The sequence below is a fragment of the Gopherus evgoodei genome, chromosome 5 (genome assembly GCF_007399415.2).
Source record: "Gopherus evgoodei ecotype Sinaloan lineage chromosome 5, rGopEvg1_v1.p, whole genome shotgun sequence".
Classification (NCBI taxonomy): Eukaryota; Metazoa; Chordata; order Testudines; family Testudinidae; genus Gopherus; species Gopherus evgoodei.
In genome coordinates, this window is record NC_044326.1 from 102,269,014 (window position 1) to 102,289,817 (window position 20,804).

Below are 20,804 nucleotides of genomic sequence, written 5' to 3' on the forward strand. Positions count from 1 at the left end.
GATTTGTTGCCAGGACAACGACGCTTGCGTTTGTAGTGTGTATCCAAGACAACGGGCAACATGACGTTTGGTGTGACTTCACAATGCTCGCCGCACCTGACTGGGCCCGCGTATTGAGGAGGGCGGGGCTTCGGGGGCATTCTCGCCGGTCATTGGACGGGCCGCGCTGCCGGCCCCAGGAGAGGTGTTCCGTGTGTGCTGGCGGCAGAGCAATTGGCGCCCCGCGAGCCCCAGTGCCGCGTGTCAGATGGTGAGTGTGTAGCCCCCACCCCCGCCCTGGCAGAGTTGGCCTCTCCCCCACCTGCCCCAGCCCTTAGAGCGCGCCAGGAACCCTTCCCCAGGCCTGGGGCAGACGAGCTGCCAACCCCCGGGCCTGGGCACCGTGGCACAGCCCGTCCCGACCCAAGCGTCGAGGTTGAGGCGTTGAGCGCCCCGTGTGAAGATGCAGTGGGGGATCCCAGCCCTGCGCAGCAACCAGGTGGTGCAGGACTAGTTCCAGACAAGCTGGCATGCGGGTGGTGTTCGCATCTAAGCACTGGCTCGGTTTTTAATTGCTGTTACCGTCAAATCGTGGACATGCTGTCAAGGGCTTAATAAAGGAGCCCTCTTCAGCTCTTGTCAGACAGGCTGCTGGGTTCTGGCCTCCTGCAGGGGATTCTGGGTCTTCAGGATTGATTCAAGGAGCAGGTCTGGTGCTGCTTTTTTTTTTTTAGTTATACAGAGAGACCCTGATTAGCAACTTTACAGAGTATCCTGTATTTGCTTGCATAGGCCCTAGGGTGGCTCATCCCCATGTGACCACTAATCCATACACACTTCCCTTGACCTGGGGTTCTTGGTAAGCACCTGTTGTTTCTCTGAGCTACACCGAGAGAAAGTGTCAGAGAGGCTAAGACACTTGAGTTCACCTTGAAGAGCTACTGCTCAGCCCCTGGAAAACTAGTCTGTTCAGGTTTTCCAACTATTTCACTTTGTTTTGTTGTTGTTATGTTATGGGGTATTATCGATTTTGGCTAGATTGCAGGATGCTAAAATAAACTTACCCAAATTTAATTCCAGTAGAACAGGTAAACATTCCTTTTTCAGAATGACATAGTAATGTCACTCTTTTGTCTAGTAGAGATAAAATACCAAACATGGCAAATCTGCAGTTTGAATTTTGAGTGTGGTAACATGCAGGACACACCCACAGTACCACCTAGAATGGGTAAATGTGCTCTCCTAATTAATTTACCCTGTTCTGGTGTCTGACTGTCCGTTAGCATACATAGCAATTATGTGGGCAAGAAAAGAATGTAAATGGAATAGTTGCACTGAAGAATTTGTGCAGTGTTAAAATTTGAAATGTGTGGAAAGAACAATAAGCAGTATCCATTTGATCAATTGGATGTATGGAATTTTGAAAGACAGATGGTTTGGGCCTCTGCTGTATAACAATTTATCCTTACTTTTCAATTAGAGAGTCTCCCTGTGAGTCCCTCTATTACTTAAATGTGATATCTTAGGGGTTTTAAATATTAAAAATCTGGAGCAGCTGTGTTAATGAAGGAAAAGTGAGAGATTTGCAGGAATAATGGGTTCCTAAGCCAACCTAGTATGGACAAGTCATATTAAAAATAAAATTCCAACCCAAATAGAATCTAAAAAATGTTACTTACTTTAGTGGCATCCTACTGACAGAAAGTTATGGCTTGGCCTGAAAAGTCTAATTCTTCTTTGAGTGATTGTTCATGTCCATTCCAAGCAGGTGTGTGCACGCCGCGTGCACGCCAGCCAGAAGATTTTCCCCTAGCAGCGTCTGTAGGGTCGGCCTGGGCGCCCCCTGGAGTAGCGCCACTACAGCACCCTATAAAGGGCCTGCCAACCCTCCACCCCCCTCAGTTCCTTCTTACCAGCCGGTGACGGCTAGCTGGAACTTCTCTTGCGGATAGCAAGTTAGCAGTGTCCTATCCCCGTGTGTATAGTCTGTGTATATAGTTAGTTTACTTAGGTTATTTGTATAGAGTTCTTGGTAGTCGGGGCGTTCCCCTCCCCACGTTTTCGTCGCCCTCTGGGCATGCCCGGGTCCCCCAGGTTTAAACTCTGCAAGGACTGCGGGAAATTCATGCCCAAGAGCGACCCGCACTCTGCTTGTTTGAGGTTCCTCGGAGAGGCCACCAAAGGGACCGGTGCTCTAGCTGCAGGAGCTTCTGCCCCAGAACTCTCAAAGACAGAGCTCAAAGACTTAGAATCCTCCTGATGGAGGCTGCCTTGCGGCCACCCTTGGACCCAGAACCGGCCGAGGCAGTGCCCAGCACGTCTTCCTCGGTGCGGAGTGCCCGGCACCAGCATCAAGACTTAGGGCTCAGCCCAATCCCCCCAAACCCGGCACTGAATGGAGTCGGGTCATAGGAAGTCGGCCTCAGTGCAGCACCGCTCACCGTCTCTGGTGTCCGCTAAGAAGAGGAGGCCGGTGAGGGAACGGTCACCCCATCAGGACCTTCAGAGGCCAACACCGTCCGCAGGTATAAGCGGACAGGCTGGGCTACAGCCCTCGGCTGCTCCGTCGACTCCTTCACCACAGAGAGGGCGGTCGAGTCTGGACCAGCCTAGATCCTCGGACCTTAGCGGAGACTTGCACCTCCCCTCGACACCGGAGGCATTCAAGGTCAGCCTCAGACTTGATGGACTCCCGGCGCTGGCCTCCCCGCACCATAGCAAGGAGTTGCCTACCGCAGCCCCTCCCTTAGTACAATCAAGGGCAAGCCAGCCATGCTGTCCGCCTCCCTCCCCGCTCCACGCCGCTAGGGCAGCACCTGACCAGATAAGAGGCTCCCCGCCGCCTCAGCATCACTCTCCAACGGCATGGGATGCTGCTCCCCCCAGGTCCTCTTACTCAGAGACCTCAGACTCAGAGGCAGACTCCTACTGCTGCAGCCGGTCGCGGAGCAGGAGATCGTTTCGGGGGTGAGCCACCAGCGTTAGCCACAGTGGCAGCAGCAGCAATGGCATCCGCCCTCACAGTGGCCGTTTTGGACCCCCTGGACCTACCACCAGTCGGTGGGCCAGGCGTTTGGTCCTCAATCCAGATCGGCATCGGTGGCCCCGGCGCAGTTGCCTCCTCCACTGGCACCGTCGCCGGGCAAGAGTGTGCCATATCCAAGTTTAGCACCCCCTAGCCAGGCAGCAGCACCGGCAGCGACTATGTTTCGGGCTCAGCAGGCACCACCTGATACGCCAAGCCGCTCACTGGCGACCCTGGTTCCGGTTGCGGTGCTGCATTCAGAATCAGAACCGGCTCTGCAACTATAGTACCTTGTGCCGCAGGACCCCACAGGGCTACATGCACCTGAGGAAGGGCCGATCCAAGTGATTTCCTCATCTTCCTCCCCTGATGAAGAGGTCTTGGGCACGGCTGTGGCACTGGCCCTGGAGGACACTCGGATCCTTCAACAACTGCTCCGGTGAGCAGCTCAGAGCCTCGCATCCAGGCTGAGGAAATCAAGATGGACGCAGATCTGGTAGTGGACATCCTGGCTCCCTCAGGACTATCCAGGATGGCCCTTCCGTTGATCAAGACCATAGCGGATATGTCCTGCACCTTACGGCAAACGCCAGCCTCATTGGCCCCTAGTGCCAAGAGAACGGAACGGCGTTATTTCGTCCCCTCTAAAGGGCATGAACACTTGTACACTCACCCACCCCCCGGACCTCCCTGGTGGTAGATGCAGCCAACCAACAGGAGCGTCAAGGGTTTCAGGGGTCAACACCAAGAACAGGGACGCCAAAGGCTCGACCTCTTTGGTAGAAGGTGTACTCTACGGCCAGCCTTCAACTCCGTACTGCCAACCAACAGGCGATTGTAAGCTGACACAGTCATAACACATGTTCAGCAGCCATGTTGAAGTTTACGGAGCTCCTTCCCCAGGACTCGAGGTCAGAGTTTTCAGCCCTAGTGGAAGGGGGGAAACTGATCTCCCGAGCCTCTCTCCAAGTGGCCCTAGATGCGGCAGACTCAGCCTCGCGCACCCTGGCCATGGGCCTGGTCATGAGGTGGGGAGCCTGGCTCCAGGTCTCAGGCCTTCCCTATGAGGTCCAGCAAAACCATTCAGGACCTCCCCTTTGAGGAGCAGATGCTGTTTTTCTGAAAAAAATGGACAAGTGTCTACATAGCCTAAAGGACTCGAGGGCTAACGCTTTGCTCGCTGGGCTTGCATACTCCTGTGACCCAGCGCAGGCAGTTTAGGCCGCAGACAGCCCCACGCCCCTACTAGCTTCAGACTCGCCAGGAGATGGGGCACAGGCGGGGCAGAAATGGCAGGAGGCGTCACCAACACCACCCCTCCGGCCAGGCATCCGGTCAACCGAGGCAGTCATTGGGGCCTAGGCCCCCTATTTGATGATACAGTCGAGGGGACCTACCTATCGAGAACTCTGCATCCTTCTACCCCTACCTTTGGGTCACGTCTGTTCCCCTTCACCATGGCCTGGTCCAGAATCATGTTGGACAGTTTGGTGTTCCGCACGGTAGAGAGGAGATATGCTATCCAGTTTTCCCCCCTCCCTTCCCTCTTCAGGGACCCCTCTCACGAGCACTTCTAATTCAGGAAGTGCAGTCCCTCATAGAGGCAGGGGCGATGAAGGAAGGAAGTCCCTCGGGATCTCAGGGGCAAAGGCTTCTATTCCAGGTATTCCTAATACCGAAGGCGAAAGGGGGCCTAAGACCCATCCGAACTTGCGGCGACTGAACAAGTTTGTACGAAAGCTCAAGTTCCACATGGTCTCCCTGTCCTTGATCATTCCTCTCTGGATCCAGGAGACTGATATGCCACCCTCGACTTAAAGGACACTTATTTCCACATCGCCATAATTCCCCGACACCCTGACACCCCAGGTCATCATGGCCGACGCCCATCTGCAGTTCACGGTGCTCCCGTTTGGCCTGTCAGCTGCCCCAAGGGTTTTCATGAAGTGCATGGCAGTTGTGGCGGCCTTCCTGCACAGGCGGGGCATCCAGGTATTCCCCTACCTGGATGATTGGCTCATAAAGGGCCACACCAAGGAGCAGGTGGAGGCTCAGGTACTGTTCACCAGGCGGACCTTTCTCAAACTCGGCCTCCTCTTGAACGAAGCCAAGTCCACCCTGTCTCCTACGGAATGACAGAATTCATAGAGGCGGTTCTGGACTCCACCCACGCCACAGTGTACCTTCCGGAATCCAGGTTCCGTGCGATATCCGAGCCTATCCTTGGACTGCAAAGTGCCCCAACTACTGTGGCGCGGATCTGCCTCCGGCTGTTGGGTCACATGGTGGTGTGCACCTATGTGGTAAACCATGCCAGACTCCGGCTTCGCCCGCCACAGTCCTGGTTAGCGACAGGGACCCCTTGGACTCCGGCTTTGCCCGCCTGGCCAGGGACCCCTTGGCCTCCGTGGTGTCCGTTCCCCACTTGGTGCTGAGCTCGTACGGTGGTGGCTCAACCCGCAGAAAGTGTGCATGGGCGTCCCCTTTACCGCCCCTCAACCCTCCCTCTTTCTGGTAACGGATGCCTCGGATCGGGGTTGCAGAGCGTACCTGGGGAATCTCAGGACGCAGGGCTTGTGATCGCTGGAGGACCTCGAGTTGCATATCAATGTCAGGGAGCTGAGAGCGGTTTTGCCTGGCTTGTTTGACCTTCCAGTCCCACCTGGTCGGCAGATGTGTTTCAGTCCTTGCGGACAACACATCGGCGGTCTTTTATATCAACAAACGGGGTGCATGCGCCTCTCCCCTGTGCAGGGAAGCCCTTGGTGTGTGGGATTTCTGTGTTCAGAATGCTACTCACCTGACAGCGTTCTACCTTCTGGGAGAGCAGAAACGGCGTGGCGGACACCCTGAGCCGCTCATTCTGGGGTCATGAGTGGTCCCTCCGACGGGACGTAGTACGCTCAGTCTTCCAGCTCTGGGACTTTCCCCAGTTATACCTGTTCGCCTCAAGGGAAAACAGGAAGTGCCGATGGTTTCTGCTTTCTCCTGAGCCTCAGTCCGGGTCTCTGTCGACACCTTCCTCCAGTCTTGGGGGGTCGGATTGCTCTACGCCTTTCCTCCGATTCCCTGATACACAGGTGATTTTGAGATCCGCAGGGACCATGCACGGGTAATCCTGATAGCTCCGGCATGACCGCACCAACATTTGTACACGTCGCTCCTGCACATGTCCATTCAGGCGCCCCTGACCTGCTGCCCCTGCTTCCGGACCTGATCATGCAGGACCGGGGCTACCTCCGCCACCCGAACCTGGAATCTCTCCACCTCACAGCCTGGATGCTCCATGACTGAACCCAATGGAGATGCAGCGCTCCCAGCAGGTCAGACAAGTGCTGCTCGGTAGTAGGAAGCCATCAACGAGGGCCACCTACCTGGCCAAATGGAAGCGCTTCTCCATATGGTCAGGTCAGCAGGTCACAATCCACTGGGGAGTCCCAATCCCTATTATCCTAGACTATTTGCTCCACCTCAGACACCTGGGCCTTTCCCTCTCCTCGATTCGTGTTCGCTTGGCAGGCCATCTCGGCTTTCCATCTGGGAGAGAGGGGTACCTTGGTGTTCGTGAACTCGCTGGTTAGTCGTTTCCTCAAGGGCATGGACAGGCTATTTCCGCATATTCGTCAACCAGCTCCTGCCCGGGACCTGAGTCTGGTCTTCTCCGTCCTCACGGGACCTCCCTTCGAGCCCCTGGCTTCGTGCTCCCTGTTGTACTTGTCATATAAAACCGCCTTCCTGGTGGCGATCATCTCGGCCAGGAGGGTGTCAGAGCTCAGGGCGTTGACATCCGAGCCCCCGTACACTGTCTTTTATAAGGACAAGGTCCAACTTAGACCTCACCCAGCCTTCCTCCCCAAGGTCATCTCCCAGTTCCACATGGGACAAGATATCTTTCTCCCGGTGTTTTAATCCGAAACCACACTCTTCTGGTGAGGAACGCAGGCTACATTCCCTGGATGTCCGCAGGGCCTTAGCCTTTACATTGAATGTACCACGCCATTCAGACGCTTGACTCAGCTCTTCATCATGGTGGCGGATAGGATGAAAGGGCTCCCGATCTCCTCTCAGAAAATCTCTTCGTGGATGCGACCTGCATCCGGAATGCTACCGCATAGCTAAGACCCCTGTCCCTCCAGTCACGGCCCACTCCACTAGGGTGCAGGCCTCCTTTGCGGTGTTCCTGGCTCAGATCCCGACTCGGGAGATTTGTAGAGTGGCCACGTGGTCCTCCATCCACCCTTTCACGTCGCACTATGCCATCACGCACCAGGCTAGAGATGATGCAGCCTTGGTCGTGCAGTACTCCAGTCCAGCAGTGAACTCCGACCCCACTACCTAGGCTCAGGCTTGTGAGTCACCGCTTGGAATGGACATGAACAACCACTTGAAGAATTAAAAACGGTTACCCACCTTTTAGTAACTGTTGTTCTTCGCGATGTGTTGTTCATGTCCATTCCAACACCCACCCTCCTGCCCCTCTGTCGGAGTGCCGGCAAGAAGGAACTGAGGGGGTTGGAGGGTCAGCGGGCCCCTTTATAGGGCGCCTTAGTGACGTCACTTCCAGGGGCGCCAGGGCTGACCCTACAGATGCCGCTAGGGGAAGATCTTCCGGCTGGCGTGTACGCAGCGTGCACACACTTGCTTGGAATGGACATGAACAACACATCTTGAAGAACAACAGTTACTAAAATGTGAGTAACTGTTTTTTTCTTATTATAGGTAAGAACTTTTCCTACTAAGTGCAAAATTAAACTTCCATTGTAATAAACTTTTATTTACTTCTCTCGCCCCTAAAGTGTGAACTTTTGAATACTGTCTTCATGTGAACCTAGGCAGAATCAAGAATCAGGACTGAGCCTCTTGTGTTCAGAGATGTGGTGGAAGTTGTCATTCCTGTTTGCAGAATTGTACTCCAGATTATAAGCTTTAAATTTAAATTAAAAAAGACGAGGAGGAAGGAATGCAATTCTCCATTGAAATATGTCCCCTTTATACTACTCTGGCAATGCAAAGGGATATGGGAATACCCCTGCATACTGGCTCCTACATAGCTAGCCCTCTGTTCCTCTCTCTGACCGCCAGTGACTTAAGGTGTGTGAGAGCTAGGAGGTATACTCGCCATTTTCTAGTTTCTGTGGCCCAGGGTGCCAATGAAGAGTACAATTACAAGCAGCTCAGAGGCTCAGTTCTAATGTAAACCAGGGGCAAACTCCACTAATCCAGAATAAGCACTCCCATTTCTGTGCTGAACAAGTATTGAGGTACTCTTTAATCATGCTCAAAGTTGAAGCCTATAGTGCTAGCCATTATGGTTGTAATGATAGATTTCTCTTAATGTTTTCAAGGTTAAATTAGTGCCATGCTGTCTGCAGACAGACTGAAGCAGTAGTCAAGAAACGTAACATCCTCAGTCATCTAAGTGATGAGTTAATACTGCCACTGAAAGATGACAGTTGTGGTAAACAGTGTTAATTATTTTAATTGCTGATTATTCTGGCAGAAACATCTAGCTAATATCTTTTTCCCATGCTGCCAAAAGCTTAACACTGTCTCTTGGGGGTGGTTCCTGATAGTCTGAACAAAAGGATTCTAGGTGCTGGCCAGAACTGAGCCAACATCTACCAGTTGCAGTAACAGACGTTCTCTTTGTTCTACTATTGCTGAGTATTTTTTGGTTTTGTTTTTTAGAAATGAGTCTTTACCAACTTTTGTCTTTCATCCATTTATTGAAGGCATCTAACTACAGAAAAGCTGGCTGGGTGCTGCCCAGCGGAAGAAAAGTGGATTGAAACCAGAACTAACTGAATTACAAAAGCAGGAGATCAGAGAAGCATTTGATTTGTTTGATACTGATGGATCTGGAAGCATTGATGTAAAAGAACTGAAGGTTGTAACTTTTTCTTTATGTTATTTTCAAAGTTGTTGCTGTTAACCTGCTCTATTCACCAGTGTCTAAACTAAGTTGTAGACTGGCATTGTCAGTCACAAATAATATATGAAATGGCTTGTTTTCTGAGAACTGAATTTTACAAATGTAAACCAATGCTTGGGTGCCAAACAGGGCCAGATTAATTCTCCTGTGGGCCTGGGGCTATTAGATTTTGTGGGGCCCCTGTATACAAGTCTTTTTCCTAATTTAAAACAAAATGATCACAATTATGGCATTGAGACTATTAATGCTATACTAAACTTGCCTTTTAATTAACATAAAGCCGTTCTGTGGTTACATTTCAGTCTTAAAACATGTAGAATAGAGGTAGTTAATTCAAAATAGCCTACTTCTTATCTTAGAACAGCTGTGATATTCATTTCTATCTGGGAGGGAGTTTGGGTGCAAGAGGGAGTTCTAGGCTTGGGCAGAAAGTTGGGGTGCAGGAGAGGTTGAGGGGTGCGGGCTCAGGGAGAGAGTTTGGTGCAGGAGGGGATTCTGACCTGGGATAGGGGGTTGGGGTGCAGGAGAGGGTATCAGGTGCAGGCTCCAGCCAGGAGGCGCTTACCACAGGCAGCTCCCGGCCGACGAGGCAGGAGGGCTTAGACAAGCTGCCTGTCTGCATGTTGTGGCCCCATGCCACTCTCGGAAGTGGCCGGCTGCAGTCACAACTCTGAGCACCCTGGGGGGAAGGGGACAGCGTGTCTCCATGCGCTGCCCGCAAGTGCTGCCCCCACAGCTCCCATTGGCTGGGAACACAGTGCTGGGACAGCAGGCGGAGGTGCCTCTGACCTGCCCCACAGGAAGCCTCTGACCTCCCCTTCTGGGAGCAGACGGAGGTGCCTCTGACCTCCCCTTCTGGGAGCAGCGTGCGGCCACGGCATGCAGACAGCCTGCCTGAGCCCTGCTGCGCCACTGGACTTTTAGTGGCCTGGAGATTGATCCTGGAGCCTCTGCCAGGAGATCGCAATCAGTTGATTGCGATAGACATGGTGATCACTGAATTATATACAATTATGGATTTATTTTTGGGACCCCCCCTTCACCTGAAGTCCTGGGCTGCAGCCCCTAAAGCCCCGCATTAATTCGACCCCAGTGCCCAACTGGAGAAATCTCAGGCTGGATTTTCAGATGTGTTGAGTTACTCCCAGCTCCTGTTGACTTCAGTGACTTTAAACACTAAACCTTGTCAGCACAGTCTGGCTGGTCTAATTAATATATTGATAATATGTAAAAGTTAATTTTAGAACCAATGGATGAATTTAGCTGCTAAGATAACAGAAATTTGCAATATGTTTCTTAGGTAAAATATTCAATGTGTCACATGCATTCACGATTTTTAGCGCTGTTCAGGAAATGGATTTTTCAATTTGGGAAGAGTTTCATGACTCTGAAACGTCTTCCATTCTGAAATGGAAAGAAAAAAAAAATAGGAATTTTCCTTGACCAGAAATACAGAAAAATTTCTGGTTGATCCAAACATACCCCAAATCCACCCTAATCCAAGTATTTTTGAAACTGAATGTAATCTTTCTAAATTAAATTTGCTTCAGGCACCTAGCATGCTCCTGATGCTATATAAATAATAATTTTTTGAGTAGCAGCAAGCATAGTTCAAGGTGCTGAAAGACTGCAGGTACAAAATTTAATTTTAAAAATACCTGCTGTTAACCCCATCTATGACAGTCTAAATCAGTGATTATCAAACTTTTGTACTGGTGACCCCTTTCACATAGCAAGCACAAGCCCCCCTTATAAATTAAAAACATTTCTTAATATATTTAACACCATTATAAATGCTGGAGTCAAAGCAGAGTTTGGGATGGAGCGCGCAACCCCCCCCATGTAATAATCTCACGACCCCCAGTTTGAGAACCCTTTGTCTAAATTACATGTTTGTAAAGTTATGTTTTGTATTTTGTTTGTGGCCCGTAAAAGGCAGGGATTTTGTTTTCTGATGGTCACATTGACTGATTTAAAAGGACGTTTAAATACCTAATAGTTGTTACATTTCTAGGTTTTGGGTTTTTCTCTCTTTAAATAAATATAAAAGTCCCTAGAGCTAGGAATGGGGATTCCTTTTAACTGTTTATATATCATAAGTAGAATAGTTATTATGTTTTAAAATTTACTTGAGGCCTGTTCCTCCTTACCTTAATGTTAGTGGGAGTTTTGCTGTACAGTTCAATAGGAGTAGGATCAATGAGAACAGGAGACCTGCAGAGACTTGAAATCCCAGTTCAGCAATTCAATTCATCTGTAAAATACCCTGAAAACCAATATATAATTTAAGAAATTTATGTTGTTTTGTTGGAGCGGTAAGTCACAAAAAACTACTCAACTCCAAAGGAAAAATGCCATTACTGTGTAATGCTACCATTAATAATTAAAAGGATGACTAATGTAGATAAGAATTTCTTTGAGTTTTATATACTTTAAGTTATAATTGCAGTTTGAGGAAAAGAACTGAAACACTGCTTCATGCAAATGATATAGGTATAATTCTAGTGGCATCTTGTTGTATATGTTAACTGAATTGCTCTTTGTTGCAGGTAGCAATGCGTGCTTTAGGCTTTGAGCCAAAGAAAGAAGAAGTTAAAAAATGATAGCAGATATCGACAAAGAAGGAAGTGGCACCATTGATTTTGAAGACTTTTTGGCCATGATGACCCAAAAAATGGTAATCATCTACTTCGCTGAAAAATCAAATGCAATAAATGAATGAGGACATTTAGACAAATGGGTTTTTATTTTTTTTCATTTTAGAATGAGAAAGATTCAAAAGAAGAAATCTTGAAAGCCTTCAGATTATTTGATGATGATGGGACAGGAAAGATTTCTTTCAAAAATTTAAAGAGAGTTGCCAAGGAGCTAGGAGAGAATTTAACAGATGAAGAATTGCAGGTAAATTCTGACCTTCGTAATAATTTCCCATCAAACTTTGGGCCAGTTCTTTAGCTCTGTCAGGCACAATTCAGGCTATTCTGAAAGAAAGACAGGAGGCAACAGACATGTTTTAATTAGGCCACAACTTTATTCACCTAAAATATCTGAGAATACCCAGCAATAAATCACACAGTGCAGGCCATCATCATTTTCTTAATTGTTTCCATTTATCTGGGAGGCTGCTGTCAAGCCCTTCTCCATCTCAAAATAGAAACCCAAAAGGATACAATCAGAAGGAAACATGAGCAGCAATTGTTAATGACTCCTACCCCATTGCTTGGTCTTCACCACCTAGTTATAGTATCCGCGTATCCAAAATGTGAGTCCATGCTGGTTGACCGGAACTACACCTGCCAAGCTTTCCCACCAAGGGAAGCCTGCAGCTTCTGTAACAATTATTAGCCTGCAACAGTTGTGTAAAGCTTTTCTATGGACGTCAACAGCAGTTTACCCTACAAGTCTCAGGCAACCCCCTCCTAAAATAGAAGATTCCCACCCACTTAGCTCTGTGGCTAAATCTGTTGCCCCACTTATTTCAGTAACTCCTGCCCTGGAGGAGAGTGGGCTTGGTGGTCACTCCCCCATCACTGATCCCAGTGAGAGGGCTTGTCTGGAACTATCTGTGGTATAAATATCCCCCATCCTATCCTCAGTCACTGGAAGGGCCATCTCCTCCAACCTGGCCCGGCCATTTCTTGTTTCTCCTTGCTCCTCTGCCTTCAGTTGCAGAAGTAGCTCTTATAGGAGTAACAACCACTTTTGTTCTGGCCAGCCAGCCAAAGGACCCACTGAATTCAGTAGGCATTTAGCGTACATGAGGCATACGGCATTAGACCCAAAACGTGTTCCAAATGTAGATGCATAATTAAATATTTCATGGTGTAAACTTGTTTGCTTTTTATATTTTTTTCATATCCTTTAAGTAGGGCTGTTGATTAATTGCAGTTAACTCATGCGATTAACTCAAAAATTAATCACAATTAAAAAAATTAATCATGATCAGTTTTAATCACACCGTTAATATAATACCAATTGAAATTTATTAAATATATTGGATATTTTTCTACATTTTCAAATATATTGATTTCAGTTACAACACAGAATACGAAGTATACACTGCTAAGGTTATTTTTTATTACAAATATTTTCGCTATAAAAATGATAAACAAAAGAAATAGTATTTTTTCAGTTCACCTCATACAAGTATTGTAGTGCAATCTCTTTATCATGAAAATGCAACTTACAAATGTAGATTTTATTTTGTTACATAACTGCACTCAAAAACAAATCAATGCAAAACTTTAGAGCCTACAAATCCATTTAGTCCTACTTCTTGTTCAGCCAATCGCTAAGACAAACAAGTTTGTTTACATTTATGTGAGATAATGCTGTCCACTTATTTACAATGTCACCAGAAAGTGAGAACAGGCATTCGCATGAGACTTTTATAGCTGGCATTGCAAGGTATTTACGTTCCAGATATGCCTAGCATTCATATTCCCCTTTATGCTTTGGCCGCCATTCCAGAAGACATGCTTCCATGCTGATGATGCTCATTAAAAAAAAAAAATGCGTTAATTAAATTTGTGACCAAACTCTTTGGGAGAGATTTGTATGTCTCCAGCTCCGTTTTACCCACATTCTGCAATATATTTCATGTTATAGTAGTCTCACATGACTCAGCACATGTTGTTCATTTTAAGAACATTTCCTCTTCAGATTTGACAAAATGCAAAGCAGGTATCAATGTGAGATTTCTAAACATAGCTACAACACTCCACCCAAGGTTTAAGAATCTGAAGTGCCTTCCAAAATCTAAGAAGGATGAGGTGTGGACCATGCTTTCAGAAGTCTTAAAAGAGCAACACTCCGATGTGGAAACTACAGAAAATCAACCTTCTGCTGGTGGCATCTCACTCAGATTATGGAAATGAACGTGTCGGTCCGCATTGCTTGGATTATTATCGAGCAGAACCTGTAATCAGCACGGACACATGTCCTCTGGATGGTGGATGAAGCATCAAGGGACAGGTGAATCTTTAGCACATCTGTCTGTAAATATGTTGGGATGCCGGCTGCAACAGTGCCATGCGAATATCTGTTCTCACTTTCAGGTGACATTGTGAACAAGAAGCAGGCAGCATTATCTCCTGCAAATGTAAACAAACTTGTTTGTCTAAGCGATTGGCTGAACAAGAAGGAGGACTGAGTAGACTTTGTAGGCTCTAAAGTTTTACATTGATTTGTTTTTGAATGCAGTTATTTTTGCACATGTCTACATTTGTAATTCAACTTTCATGATAAAGAGATTGCATTACAGTACTTGTATGAGGTGAATTGAAAAATACTATTTCTTTTGTTTTTTACTCTGCAATATTTGTAATAAAAATAAAGTGAGCACTGTACACTCTGTATTCTGTGTTGTAATAGACAAATAGATTTGAGAATGTAGAAAACATCCAAAATATTTAAATAAATGTTATTCTATTGTTCAATCGCATTATTAATTTTTTTTTAGTCGCTTGAGAGCCCTACTTTAAAGTAAATAAAAGGTCTTGTGTATTGAGTCTGGTTGTTAGTCTTAAATGTTCTTTACAGGAAATGATCGATGAAGCTGATCGAGATGGAGATGGAGAAGTAAATGAGCAAGAGTTTTTGAGAATCATGAAGAAGACAAGCCTATATTAATGTTTGCTATTGCCTTTTCTTAGGATTGTTTAAAAGGTGTCCTGGAAAAGACTTTAAAAAATATTAGCTTGCACCCTTTTTTGATGCTTCATAATATTTAAAGAAGGCCTATAAGGGATGTATTTTTGTTCCGTTTCTTTTTTAGATAATGTTTATTTTTTATGATAAAAATGCAGGGCCTATATAGCCTGGAAGACTGTGGGTGACAGAAGAACTAGTAAAATGAGACATCCAAGAGTGAAAGCTGAGAAGTAGCGTTAGTCAAACTAATACTCAGTTTTTTGTTTTTATTTTTAAATGTAAGTAAGTTCAGTGACTAACACTTTAGAGAAAGGGCATTGTTGGAAACAAAACCCATGCCCCTTCATTTAAGATGTGAGAGCCCATAATACACATGTTCTCCAGCAAACCTAGGGATGAGCAGAGTTTACTTTCTTGATATTAATTACAGGCTGAGTTTATACTTCCGAAAGAAACAAAGGCACAAGGCCAGTTTTTGTTCTTGTAAGCCTTTCAGGTTTGGTGGCTACCGTGTTTATTCTATTAAGGAATCTAAAATCTGTTGCATATCCATCTTTATTGTTTCTTTACAAAACACTATTCCTGTGGTCAGTTGTGTTGGGACCCTGTGGCAGGTATGTGTAGTAGCAGATAGCAAGGCATTTGAGATAACAGAAGTTGTATTGTACATGGCTATCTCTAGATGTTGTTTCATTTCATAATCGAATGATTGTTTGAAACCTGGCTTATCTGAACTTATTTTTTCTCATTTTGTTTAGATTATCAAAGTTGTACTCTGTAATCATTGTCTTCTCCCAGGTACTGATGCCTGAAGCATTACTGAGTTTCTACTATTCTTTTAAGTACTTGGAGTGAAATTCACCTGTAGGCAACACTGAAGGCCAGGCTGTGTGCACAAGAGTAAATTTACAACTCTTTCATACAATCTGATCGCACCTTGATAGTAGAGAAATAATTTGTTATACTATACAGATGTCAAGAACTAGCAAATTAAGAGATTCTATGCATATGAGAGCTGCTTTTTCATTTTTATTTTATAGGAGTACTCATTTTTTGAGAATGTTCAGGTATTGCCAATTTCAGCCTAACTGGCTTCTCAAAATTTCCTTTCTGCACACAAGCATATGGCAAGGAGGCTTAACGTGTCATCTAAGGACACAATCCAGAGGGAATTACCATTCTTGCTTCACTGTCAGACAAGCAAATGAAAAGTTGTAAGGAGGCCATAAAACCTAAACAGTATCTCTCTTGATTACAGCTCTTAAATGGAGTTCAGAAGGGCGAGTGTCACACTTGCAGTTGCTTTGCAGCTGCAAGGCCCCAGCAGGGGAGAGCTAGTCCCAGCTAAGGAAGTGGGGAGAGTTAGTTTATGTGAACTCTTGATTTTCAGATGCAGAGCTGATGTTTTGTTAGAATCATTCTAGCTTCGGGCTCTGTACTGATCTTCCTCTATATAAGCTAGCCACACTTAGCTAATATAGAGGTGGGCTCAAATCCATGGATGGCCCTCTGTAGTGAATAGAGCCCATATGAACTAGAACATTTATTTTCCCAAGTCAATGTTAACTTTTTCTACTGCAGTAGATATGACCTATGGTACTGTAAGCTTTTTAAAATACATGTTTCAACTTTGTATAAAGTGAAATAAAACAAATTTGCAAGTATACTATTGTGGAGTTGAGTTCAGGAAATTGAATGTACTATCTAAATATCACTTGGTTTGATTTGTGTGTACAGCAATTCTGGACAAACTTTTTAGTTCTATATTTTATAAGACTTTCCAGAAGAGAAATGCATAGCCTCTAAATGTTCTGTCAAATAAAACTTTTTTTCCCTGGCATGCTGATTAAAAGTTTCTTACACTAAGCAATTCTATTCAGAAAGGGAAATTTCGGCCTCTAGAAGACTGGGGGAATCCCAGAATGTTAGAGTGACTGTACAGTTTTTGAATGCTGCAACAGGAAAAAGGTAATGACTCTTGTTTACCTGTGATGCATTTAGTTTCTTCCTACCCTAATCACATTACTCACAGTTAAACATAGATTGATTCTGAAGCTAGGAAAAACATACATAGACTTACCTATTCATGCTGAAACCTTGGCCAAAGTGACAAGCTTGTTAATTAACCTCTTCAATCTGAAGTTTTGGATAGTTTTTTGAATTGGAATAGATCTTACTTCTAGTGAATTTTAACAATCATAGAAATGTCAGGCTGGAAGAGACCTCGAGAAATCATCAAATCCAAGCTCCTGCATTGTGGCAGGACCAAGTAAACCTACACCCTCCCTAGCAGGTGTTCATCCAACCTGTTCTTAAAAACCTCCAATTATGGGGATTCCACAATCACCTTGGAAGCCTAGTCCAGAACTTACAATTAGAAAGTTTTTACTAATTTCTAACCTAAATCACACTTGCTGCAGTAGGATATGGAGAACAATTGATTGCTGACCTCTTTATAGTAGCCCTTAACATCTCTGCAGACTGTTATGTCCCACTTCAGTCTTCTTTTCTCAAAGCCAAATATGTCCAGGTGTTGTGTTTTTTTTTTTAACTTTTCCTCATAGATCAGGTTTTCTAAAACTTTTGTCATTTTTGTTGCTGTCCTCTGGACTCTCCAATTTGTCCCTATCTTTCCTTAAATATGGAGCCTAGAATTGGACACAGTACTCCAGCTGAGGCCTCACCAGTGCTGAGAAGAGCAGGATAATTACCTCCCATGTTTTAATACACCCCGGAATGACATTAGCATTTTTTGCAGATGCGTCACATTGACTCGTATTCAACTTGTGATTCCACTATTTCAGCAGTACCATCAGTTGTTCCCCATTTTGTAGTTTTGAATTTGATTTTTCCTTCCCAAGTGAAGTACTTTGCACTTGTTTTTATTGAATTTCATCTTGTTGAATTCAGACCAATTCTCCAGTTTGTCAAGGTCATTTTGAACTCTAATCCTATCCTCCAAAGTATTTGGAACCCCTCCCAGCTTAGTGTCATCTGCAGATTTTATAAGTATATTTCCACTGCATTATCCAAGTTATTAACAAAAATATTCAATAGTAACAGATCCCTGCAGAGCCCCAGTTCATACAACCTCCCAGTCTGACAGCAAACCATTGATAACTACTCTGAGTATGGACTATTATTTTCTAGGTACTTACACATAGATTGTTCAATAATTTGTTCCAGTAGCTTTCCAGATATCAAAGTTAGGCTTACTGGTTTTTAATTCCCCAGATCCTCTTTGTTCCTCTTTTTGAAGATGAGTTATGTTTGCCTTTCTCCAATCTTCTGGAACCTCACTCATCCTTGGAGTTCTCAGCCATAACTGCTAATAGTTCCAGAATTGGTTCAGCTAGTTCTTTAAAGTACCCTAAGATAAATTTCATCAGGCCCTGCTGACTTGAATACATTTAACTTATCTAAATATTCTTTAACCTGGATTTTTTCTATTTTGGCTTGTGTTCCCCTTTGTTGTTAATATTAATTGTGTTGAGTGTGGTCACCATTAGCCTTTTTAATGAAGACTGAAGCAAAATAGGCAACAAACGCATCATTTTTCTTGATTTCATCAGTTATCTCCTTCCCCACCTACACTTGCCTTCATATTTCTCTTGCTCCTAATACATTTATTGCCTTTTATGTACCTTGCCAGCAGTAACTCATTTTGTGCCTTAGCCTTTCTGATTTTGTTCCTACATGCTTTTGCTATTCTTTTGTACCCTTTCTTAGCAATTTGTACATGGTTCCACTTTTTGTAGCATTACTTTTTGATTTTCAGGTCATTAAAGAGGCACCTACTGGAACCATATTGGCCCTTACTACTATTCCTTTCTTTCCTTTGCATCAGGACAGATTGCAGTTGTGCCTTTAATATTGTCTATTTGAGAAACTGCCTGCTTTCCTGAACTTTTTCCTTTGGATTTTCTTCCCATGGGACCCTGCCTACCAGGTCTCTGAGTTTGTTAAAGTCTCCTTTTTTGAAGTTAATTGTCCTTATTCTTCTGCTCTCACTCCTTTTTCTTAGGAATTACTAAATCTATAATTTCATGATCACTTTTGCTCAAATTGTCTTCCGCCTTCAGAATCACTACTAATTCCTTTTTGTTAGTCAGAATCAAATCTAAAATGACAGGCTCCCTGGTTACATCTTCCAATTTCTGGAACAATACATTGTCCCCAGTATATTCCAAAAACTTACTGGAAATTTGGTATTTTGCCATATTTTTCCAACAGGCAGCTGGGCAGTTGAAGTCCCCTATTACTTACCATAAGGGACCAGGGCCTAGGTGATATGGCCTAGCACTCACAGCTGGGCTGGTGTCCACAGTCACAAAGCTGCAATCAATAAGCAGGGATCAGAGTAATCACTAAAAACAGGATCACTAGGCAGGAGTCAGAGTCAGGCTGGGGTTAGAGATCAGAGGTAATTACCAGGCTGGAATCAGGAGGCAAGAGCAAGGATCACAGCCACCTGAAATGGGAGACTGGAGATCAGAAAGCAAGGTGAGGTCTGGAGTCACAGCAAGCCAAAAATCTGTGTGATTGCCTAGACAACTTCTTGGAGATCCTCCAGGGTTAAATATTGATTATGGGCCAGTAAGAAGGCTGCAGGGTGCTGTCTCTCTGGATCCTGTGGGCAGCAGTTTCTGCCTAATCACCACAGTGCTCCCTGGAGGGGTCTCTGTATGACATCACAATGGCTCTGCAGACCTGGATCCTAGGCCTACAGATGTGTACAACTACCGCTGTCATGTTTTGGAGATTTCTGTTTTGTTCCAGAAATGCCTTATCCACCTCCCCATCCTGATTTGGTGGGCTCTAGTACCCCCCTATGATGATGTCACCCCTGGTTTTTGCCCCTTTTACCTTTACCTAGAGACTCTTAGCTTGTCTGCCTTCCATGTCCTTCTGGATCACAGAACAAGTGTATATATTCTTGATGTATAATACAAAACCTCCCCTCTTTTTAACCCTGCCTGTCCTTTCTGAACCTGCTATACCTCCCTATACCAACATTCTAGTCATGACATGCATTCTGTATTCCTAAGGGCATTCTGCACCAAAAAATTAAAAATTCTGTGCACAATATTTTAAAATTCTGCAAAATGTTGCAGGTTTCATTTGTCAATAAATAAATGCAGAGGCTCCAGCATGGCAGTGGGGAGCACAGACCACTGACTGCATGAAGGTGAGAGATCACCCTGCAGTGCTTCCCCTAACCCCAGCCCCAAGACATGGACTCAGCTGTGAGGCTGCACCTGACCCTGATGCAGCACAAGGCCTGGGCCTGCCTCAGAAACACGTGGGGGCCCTGCCCCTCTGTGCCAGGCACACCAGGTGTGGGACAGGCAGGATCCATGCATGGAGGGGATCAGTGTGGGGGATCCAGGTGTGGGGTGATAGGAGTCTGTGTGGGATAATCAGGGTGAAGACAGCTCAGTGGCAGGTCTAGGAGTAGGGGGGATCTGGCTGCACAGAGGCTCATGGTGAGTTATCCAGGTGCAGGGGCTTCCAGATAAAGGTGGTTGGGGCTCAGGGGAATGATCTGGATATTGGGGCTCTTAGCGGGGGTGTCTGGGTGCTGGGGGAGTGGGGCTTGGTGGGGTGGGGGTCTGGGTGCAGCTAGTTGGGGGTCAGTGGCATGAGGGTCTGGATGTGGGGGCATCAAGGTGGGGGTTTGAGTGCAGGGAGCTCAGTAGGGGGTGGTCTGGGTGCAGGGTGGGGGGCCAGAGGCAGGGGTTGAGATTCAGGGGTGGGGGTTGGATATGGAGGGTTAGTGGGGGTTCTGGATGTACCAAGTGAGACTTGGCAGGGGTATCGAGGTATGGGAGGTCTGGATGTATGGGGGTTAGGTGGATGGTGGGAGCAGCTCCCTGTACAGTGCCCCTCCCCCCACAGCTGAGGAGAGGCAGGAAGCAGGGGAGAATGCTGAGCTTTCTGCAGCAGGGGGATGTTTCTGGGGCTGGGTCTGACACAGCCCCAGCAACTCCTTGCAGGGGAAGAGTATTATTGACTATTAGAGTGTGATCTTAAAAACTTGGAATAAATTGACTGGACACTTGCAATTAAAATATTTAAATAGCTTTTTTTTTTTGTAAACTAACTCTATCCCTCAGTCTTCCCAGTGAAATCACATTACATCATAATATTTGAAACATGAGTACAATTCACTGGCTACTGCCAAGCAGCCTCACTGTTTAATTCTTGTACAGGAAA

The 20,804-nt window shown here is 45.9% G+C and overlaps 1 pseudogene; it reads left to right on the forward strand.

The window, feature by feature from the left end:
* The first annotated feature begins 60 nt into the window (after positions 1–60).
* LOC115652437 lies at positions 61–16,426 on the forward strand (annotated as a pseudogene).
* Positions 16,427–20,804: the final 4,378 nt, after the last annotated feature.